Here is a 9,262-nt window from a genome sequence, read left to right as displayed (position 1 = left end):
ATGTGAGGGCACCGCCTGAGAGGTGACGCCTCCTCGGTGATCTCGCCACGGTCTAAAGCCGTGCAGGGCGCCTCCTGATTCTGGCGCACCGTCGAGTGGCGGTGGCGGAGGCCGGACGTTGGCCACCAGCAACGCGCTTCGTCTCGCTTGCAGTATAAGGCACATACCACTCATACGTACGGGTTTATCTGTGACAGTTACTTTACTCATTGTTTTCCTAACTGAATTTCCTAAGTCGCCGGAGGAGAAAAAAAAATTAATATTTGCTTCCCCATAAAAAATTTATTGCGGAAACAAAAGTCTTTGTTCCTTAGTGTGAAATGCCCACATGTCTAAAGTAGGAGAATTTTGCTGAGCTCACTCTACTCACGAGGGTACAACCTGGCCCCTCCTTGAAATAATAGAAAGGTAAAAGTAAAAAATAATAGAATAGCCTAGGACGGGCAACACATTTACGTAGAATTTTATCCCCAAGTTGGACTGTATCATTCTCAGCCCTGCTGCTTACATGGGACAGTGGTTTCTGGCAAACCGGGGAGTTACTCGGAAGGATGGACGGGGCGGGGCGCCTCCCACCTGGCCCTCGGCGTCCTCATGTTCCTTCTCGCTGGCACCTGCCCAGCCCAGCACGTCTATCCTCCCGCCGGGGTCACCCTGTTATGCGTCAGACATTAATGTGCATGTCTGACTGAGGGTCAGATTCCGAGTTATTACGAAAACCACTGGTAAAGAATTTTCTCCCGATTTCGAATCTTTTAAAACAGCCACAACAGCTTAAATTATTTTTAGGAAGATAAGTCATGCTTTATTACTTCTTTTCAGACGCTCAAAAGTTGCCTTATTGGCTGTTTCAGAGGGTGTCCTTAATGAACACATTCGTATCGGACCACGGGGAGCGAAACCCCGCGCGGAGGAGGCGCCGTAATGAACCGCGCAGAACTGAGACAACGCCACGTGCAGCCCGCAAACAGCTCATCGATCGGGAAAAGAAGCGAAGTGTGCAGGCGCGGTGCTCGGGACGGACTCGGGACGGTGATCCGCCTGAGATCTAGGCTTTAGATCCCGTGCCTCACTGTGTGCGGGCTGGGGGGGGGGGGGCGGGGGGGGCCAACGTGAAACGGACCCGTTTTCCTCCGTCGCGGGACTCCGGGACAGCGTGCAACGCCCCGCGCCTTCCGCGTCTCGGTGCGGCGCCCGGCGACCCAGGTCACCCTTGGCAACTGTGCTCTGGACTTAGCGCAGGAAGGCAGGTCCGCACGGAGAGTGGGAAGTCGTCCGCCTCTGTGTAGCAAGTGGTCTTAAATAAACTTTGCTCCAAAAACTTTTCCTTGTAGAACCGTTCACACTGTTTTTAACCTCGTTAGAACTCATTGTCCGCTGCAAAAGTGGTCCATCCTGGTTGGAGAGATAAAATAACATAACTATCATATGTGATTGACATAACTGGAACCATGAAAATTGAAGAAAAGGCATTTAAAATAGTCACTTTCTATCCTTCTGTGCGGTATGGTTGTTTCCTATATTTTAAAGCTTGAGACCAGCTTTCTGGAGATTTATATTACCTAAGTAATTGGCTTTCTAATTTCCTTTGGGAGTTATTAAACTGCCTAGTAGACGAAATAGTTTGGTGCCATTTTTATATGTTTTGACTTTTAGGTGTTCAGAATTCTAATGAGGGATTGCAGTTGCCCTAATTTACCCTGAAAATTAGTAAAACGGCTCTAATTTCGAGTGTTAAGAAACACTTCTCTTAAGAAATGAAATGCTGTAACAAGTGTAAAGCTCCACTTGTACGAAGTTGGTTGATTTGTCAAGTGCGTGTGTGCGCATGTGCGTGTGCATTGGCATTTAGCAAAGGCGTGATAGTGACATACTGAAATATGACACACAAAAAGCAGGAGTTTGGAGGAAACCGTGGAATCTACGCAAAGTTTCGCTTTGTGAAAAACCTTGGGTGAAGCTAAGCAAACCATGAACTCATTGAAAATGACAAAATCAGAACAGAAGTTGCCAAAAGGATCATTTTCAAGAACTAAGAACACTGCCGGAAGATCGTTTAGAGATATCCTAGGAACGGATCCTGTTATCGACTTTATAAGGAAAATATTTAGATTTCTATGCATTCAGACCTCTTCTTTCAAAATCTATTAAAAATTAACATCATTTGGAAAATGTATTCCAGGTACCGGGTGCCTCTCATTTGCAAAGCACCGTGGTGAACACTCTTCATAATATTTATCCTTTCGCTTCACAAATCGATATGGAATATTTTCTGTCACGAATCACGGGGAGCGTTCGGCAGGGCGCGCACTAAACCCACCTGGGAGGAAGACCTGAGTGAGCTCGGGCGATCGGTGGAGAACCGGTACAGAACCGAGGCCAGGGAGATCCGTTCGGAGGTGAGTCAATGGCCAGAGAATGGAAGACAAGGGCCCTGGACAGAGGCCGTGGCGGTGGGAATAAAGATAAAGGGATGGGCTGAGAACCATTTTTAAAAAAGCAAACGGTTGGAAAAGGAAAGGGCAGAATGAAGACGAGGCTCCTCCGGGGGGAGGAAGGGAGGCGCGAGATCTGGGAATGAAAATCTGGCAGGAACAATGTCCGGAAGTCCTGGGAACGAGCACCCCCAAAAAAGTCTGTCGCTGGGGAAAAGGGTCTTTAAATTCTAACCTGGCACTTTGGGAAAATACCCTTATCTTAGTCGGTGATTACTGTACGGAGCAGATTACTGCAAGAGGAATCTGGGACAGCGACCAAAACAGAAAGGCAGAAGCAAGAACTGGGGACGAACGAGCCACCATGCTGCGTGGGAGCCAGAGAGGAAACCGGTGCCGGGATCGGGCCACCGCGTTGAGGTCGGTGTGAGGACATGGGTGGCGCCGAGCCCCGGAGAATGGAGCCCGAACCAGTCCGTCGCCGCCGCTCGCCAGAGCTTTCGGTCTCCGAGCCGCGAAGGAAGAAGGGTGTGGGAGGCGGGAAGCCATCCGGAGTTTTAAAACTCCCAGCGTATCGTTGCCTTTGAAACTTCAATTTCCAGTTACGATTGCTGGGACACACAGGTATTCCGGTTTGCACATCGAGCCTACGATTTGCGGCTTCACAAACTCACGGGTAGTCCTGGGAATGCACCCCCCCCCCCCCGCACCGTTTTCTAGGATTTTCCAAGTAGACAGTCATGGGGTTGGTGCACGAGCGGGGTTGTGTTTCTCCCCTTCCCATCCGCATGCCCCTGGGTTCCCCAGGCCTCGCGGGCACGGCGTTGCAGGAGCAAGCGAATGTCCTCGTGTTCCCCCCAATTTGCGAGAAAACATTCAGTCTTTTACCATTAAATACGGGGGCTGAATTTCTTTTTAAATGCTGCGTATCAGGTTTATGGAAGTTTCTGTTCATTTCTAGTTTGCCGAGAGGGTTTTTGTTTGTTCTACTATGAATGAATGTGGAAATCCATAAGATGCTTTTTCTGCATCTTTTGAAAAGATCTTACAGCTTTTCTTCTGTATCTGTTTATAGATGAACTATATCAATCGCTTTTTTTGTCTTGTTTTTTGTTTTTTTGAGTGTTAAGTCAGCCTCACATTTCCAGGGTATACTCATACAGCCATTTGGTTATAACATATTATCTTTTTTATATCATGCTTTATCTAATTTGTATTTTGCTGGTAATTTGTCTGTCTTTGTTCATGATGGATACTGGTCCGTAGTTTTCTTGTAATGTCTTTGTCTGCTTTTGGGGATTGATTTATTACTGCCCCCACAAAAGTATAAGAGGAAATTCCTCTATCCTTTTATTTTGGGGGTAGAATATTGTCTATATTTAGTAACACTTTCTCCTTTGGAAGAATTCACCACTGAAACCATCTGGGCCTGGATTTGTCTTCGTTAAAATGTCGGAATAATGTTTGAAAAATGTAATTTTTACATTTTATGTATCTCAAGTATTTGGTCACGTTCTCATGTATTTTCTCAATTTCTGTAATGTATTTATCACCTCCGCGAGCTTTGGCTTAGGTAGCCGAGGTGTCGATGGAGGGAGATCGGTGAACAGCTTCGGCGCTAAGCAGACACCGCTTTGTCATATTTTGGGTATTTCACTGAGGACATTGAAAACTTCTGGTGAAAGGCAAGATTTGTAGTTAAAGATGAGGTCAACCTATCGCCTTAGATTAAGTCATAGACTCCTTGGAGCCCAATTTTTCCTATCTAAAAAAAACGGACATGCTGTATTATGAAATGGATTACATCAGATGAAGTATTCTGAATTTATGCCAAATTTATAGATGACCTAATTGGTCAGATTTGGGTGGAAAAGAAACATCATTCTTCATCGAGTTACTAACAGCTCCAAGGTTTCAGTAACAGAACTGTGAGAGGAGCCACGAGTCGCTCTTCAAAGTCTGTGCTCCCTTCTCTTTCGGGGTCAAGAGCAGGATTGTATTTCCCGACCGCACTTGGAGGTCCTCGTGGCTGAATCCCAGGCAGCGAAATGCGAGAGGAGCACTGGGCGCCTCTCCCAGCCCTGGTTCCTCGGGCCTCTGGCGTGCGGTCCTCCCAGCGCGATTCCCCGTCAGGCTGACGGGGGTGCCGCGGTCAGCGGCCTTGAACCTGGGTCCCTGAGTTATCCCGTGGGTGAGAGTTGCCCTGCGAACACATTCATCTGTGCGGTAATGTTGCGCGAAGAACAAAATCATCTAAACTGTTTGGATCATTTGGATAGACATTTGCTAGAACAGCTAGTGTTATTCTAATTTGTACGATTCGATAGGGCGAGAGTTCCCTCCTAATAGTACTAGAATTTTCTCATTAGGAAAAGAGAATGGTCACATGTGAGCATTCCCACCTGGAGCTATTTCAGGGAAGCCCCAGCCTGTGATCCCCCAAATCTGCGAATCACGGGTGAAAAGGAAACACACTTCCGAAGAGCTTGTGAGTCGGGTGAGAGGTTCGAGGGGGGCCCCTGGGCTGGTCTGCCCGTTCGCGGACGGGGCTCCTCATCCGAGCAATGCTGCAGAACAGGGCATTCCAAGTGGCCGTGACATTTAGTTTATGTCGCTAGAAACTTTTCTGCCACCTAGAACTGCGAGGCGGTGCGTGAGCAACGTTGATTTAGGAACTCCTAAATGTCTGCCGGAGAAGCGGGAGGATTTACACGTACTCAGGGGCAAAAGGTGCTCTCAGGTATTTTATGTGGCTGACAGTTTCTATAATTCTACTTTAATGCTGCGGAGTGTTCGCGCACACTTAAACAGGGCTCCGCAGCACGTCGGAAACAGCGAGCCGACAATTAAAGTGTGGGGGATCGTAGATTTGGGTGCTTTCCGCTGGTGGGAGGCTGTTCAGATTCCCAGGTTCGTCTTGACCCGCCGACAGCGGTCATCTCTCCCCTGCCAAGACTTGACAAGGGTTTCCTTCACCTTGAGAAGCCGCGCGGAGTGGAGAGATTCTCTGCCTCATTCCTGTAGTCTTACCACACCCGACTGAGTCAAGGTAAATTGCTTTTCTATTCTGTATGCTGTTACATTTTTTAAAAATGGTTTTCCAATCACAGATTTGATTCCTCTCTTGGTATTGAAAGATGATAAACAAATATATTTTTATGTTTCTTTTCCTTAGCAAGCTTTATGATTTTTATCCAGCTACTGGACTAATTCAATAAGCAGCAGACCAGAAGGCAGTAAATGGACACGCTATTAATTTTTATTGCTTAAGTTTCTTTTATGTATGATTTGATCTAAAGGTGTTGCTCACATTTTTATGGTGAGACTGGCGGACTTGAAAAAATCTAGCTCTATAATTCTTATTGATAAAGCCGGGACGTTTTTATCTCAGCCCAAGAAATAGCAGTGCTGCAGCTGTCGTGAGCCGGGTCAGTGAGCGAACAGGCCTGAGTCGGGAAGGGAGGGCCAGGCGGGTCGGCGGCCGTTGACTTGTGCGTTCGGTGGAACGCAGCTGGGAAGGTTTCATTACGGTGTGGATATCGGGGCTCCGAGAACTTGCTGGGCCAATCGTTCATCCTTTTCTTTGTTCACCTTTGAAATGAGAAGTGTAGGGCCGAGTTTCCTCAAGAACAGGGTCTTAATATTGCTTTGACTCGTGGTGGCGTAGCATTGGGCTGAGGCAGTTGACCCTTAAAACGAAATGGTTAAATTAAAAAATAATAATAATGATGATGCGAACAAGGAGCGGCTCGCCTCCGGGCGGACGGGCACGCTGCGCGCGGGCCCTCGTCCCCGAGGCCGTCGGGTGCAGAGGGGCTCTCGCGTCCCGGCCCCACCGGATAATCCGCTGCTCTGCACGCGCGGTCCCTCGCCGCCAGGAGTGGAGCGCGTCCTGTGAGAGACACGGCAGAAATGCCGGGTCCCGTCTGGAACTCTGGGGTGGTGACGGCACAGGCCTTTCGAGGGCCCTGGAACTGCCACTTGACCGCTATTTATTGGGGGCTTACGTGGAAATACAAAGAGAAGCAGCCCGTACCTCTGAGGAGCTTAATCAGAAATAAGACCCAGTCACGGATACTGAACCGTGGTCGATAACCACGCGGGGCTGTTTTCCATCTGTTCGAGGCCGCCAGCCGCACGACCGGGACTTCAAGGCGAAGTCGCTCGTGCTGTGCTGCCGTGGTCTGCGCAGTCTTATGCACATTCAGTTTGCCTGTCAAAGGCTGTTCAGTCCTAAGCAACAGAGAGCACCGAAGATGGTCGCCTTCCCGTCCTCGATGAGCGGCCCTGGCGCTCGCAGAGGAAGACGGTATTCACGGCCAGAGACCTCCGAAAATTCCTCGTGGAGGATGGAAGATGTGAGTCGGGCATTTCCCAAAATCTGCCTGTGGCAAACATAACACTTAATGAAGAGCTAGAAACTTTTTTTTTTCTCCACAATTGAGGAATGAGACAAGTATGACCATTTTAGTTGTTTTTTTTTTTTTAACGCTAGGCTAGCGATCCTCAGGAACGTATTAAGACAGCAAAAGACGATAAAAGAATGAGAATTTGCAAGCAATACATAAAACAGCCAGGTTGCCGGACACAAATCTATAGTAGACACTTTCTAAATAGCTTTAATGAGATATAATTGACACACCATTATGTGTAACGTTGATCGTGGGCTTTTTTAGACATTCTCTATCAGGTCAAGGAAGTTTCGTTCTCCTCTGAGTTCGTCAAATTTCTTTTCTTAATTATGAAAGACTTAGATTTTGTGAAATGCTTTCTCTGTGTCTGTTGAGAAGGTCAAGTGGTTTTGTCCTTTTTTCTGGTGATGTTTTGTATCGTGCTAACATATCTTCGGATGGTGAATCGGCCTTGGATTTCTGGGGTAAATATCACTTGGTCATGATGTGTAACCCTTGTCATATACAGTTTTTATAAACTGGATTCAGTTTGCTAGTGACTCGTTTGCATAATATGTTCATGAGAAATATTGGTGTCTGGTTCTCTCCTCTCGTGGTATCTTTGCTTTTGGTATCAGGATAATATTGGCTTCGTACAATAAGTTGGGAACTGCTCCCTCCTTCTTTTCTTAAGAAATTGTGAAGAAACGCAGTGAATTCTTCTTTCAATATTTGGTAGAATTCACCAGTAAAGCCATCTTGGGCATGGATTTTGCTTTTTCAGAAGTTTGTGTTTATTTATTCCATCTCTTTACTATTTATAATAAATTCCGATTTTCTTTCTTTTTTTTTTTTTGAGTCGGGTTCGGTAGTATGTTTTTCTAGCAGTTCGTCCTTTTCCTGCAGGTTATCTAACTGTTCGGCATATCGGTGTTCATCGGATTCACATACAATCCTTTTTATTCACGTAAGGTGACTAGTGCTGCTCCCTCTTTCATTACTGATTGTAACTTAGAGTTTTGTCACTTGTTAAACTTTTCAAAGGATCAAGTTTTGGTTTCACTGATATTCCCTATTATTTTTCCGTTCTCTGTTTCATCAATCATTATAGCAAAGTATTGCCATATGCCATGCACCATTTAAATACTTTTCATATTAATAATACTCTCGTTAGCCCTTTGACGTAGGTACTAATGTGACCCACACTTTACATATGAAGAAGGGAGACATGGAGTATTACGCCCTGGGTCACACAGCTAGTACTTGAGCAGACCAGGGTTTAAATCCCAGGGGCTTGGCCTTCGCGTTCAGACTCTCAACCATTCAGTACACTGTCTAAAATTATTTGTAACAGCATTGTCTGGACTAATGAGTCACAGCCATTAAATCGAGTCTGATAGAAATAAGGATATTGACATGGAAATGTGTTCTCTGTCAGCGTGCCAATGCACACACACCTGCAAAGATGCGTGTTGTGTGTGTCAATACAACTGACAGGGAGGCAAAGCACATTTCAACAATTTTTAAATTTGTATTTTTAACAAAACAAAAATCAAAAATCTGTGGGGAAATCATTGACATTAGAGCAAGATCTCAGATGATGATGACGAATGTGTATGCATACCACTGACGTGGATGCTCCTGAAATCACAAGACCTTAGAACGGGGAGTGGTGTTAAACCCTCGACCCCGACATGCAGGGAACCGGCGCCAGAGAGCGTGAAGCGGAGGCGCGTGGCGTGGGCCGCGGCGCGGCCAGGACTGGAGCCCAGCGTGGCCAGTGTGGCGTTTCGCGGTTGAAACCAGCGTCTGTTAAGTGTTTCATTTCTCCTTTCCTTTTATTTTTTTTAGGCGAGGCAACCCTCGATTGACCTCGCAGGTCGCAAGGACCTTGTTGGCTTACGATCCCTTATTTTTTTACTTTTAATGCCTCCAGCACCTGGTCTTCCTAGGTGGTCTCCCATCCAAGTACCAACCAGGCCCGACCCTGCTTAGCTTCTGAGATCAGACCAGATCGGGCTTGTTCAGGGTGGTGTGGCCGTAGACTAAGTTCAGAAAGAAAGTAGAGGATATAAATATATATATGTAGTAGTATATAAATACATATGCTATATATGTATGATTTCTACATATAACATAAATATTTATACATAAAATTCGTGTATATGTGAAATTTATGTTTAAACTGGATTTCATAAACCCAAGGACTTAATAAAAAGGAAACATATTAATATATTAAACTCTTGGGTTTGTGGGATTTAGTTTAAACCTAAATGATAATGTATAATGGAAAATATAGTAGTAAATGTATTACTTTGTAGTTCAGAGTTTATTTCCTTATATAAGGGCATATAACTTTAAAAGACATGCCAAGATTGGTAAATGTCAGTAATCATTAAGATACGTAGTGGAGGAAATATGTGTGTTCATTATACT

The 9,262-nt window shown here is 45.8% G+C and overlaps 1 pseudogene; it reads right to left on the bottom strand.

Annotated features, from left to right (window-relative positions):
- Positions 1 to 8,753: 8,753 nt before the first annotated feature.
- On the bottom strand, positions 8,754 to 8,872 carry LOC118612114 (annotated as a pseudogene).
- Positions 8,873 to 9,262: the final 390 nt, after the last annotated feature.

The sequence above is a fragment of the Rousettus aegyptiacus genome, unplaced genomic scaffold (assembly GCF_014176215.1).
Source record: "Rousettus aegyptiacus isolate mRouAeg1 unplaced genomic scaffold, mRouAeg1.p scaffold_m13_p_15, whole genome shotgun sequence".
Taxonomy (NCBI): Eukaryota; Metazoa; Chordata; class Mammalia; order Chiroptera; family Pteropodidae; genus Rousettus; species Rousettus aegyptiacus.
Note: the sequence above shows the minus strand (reverse complement) of the source record. Positions and strands in the feature narration are given on the sequence as shown.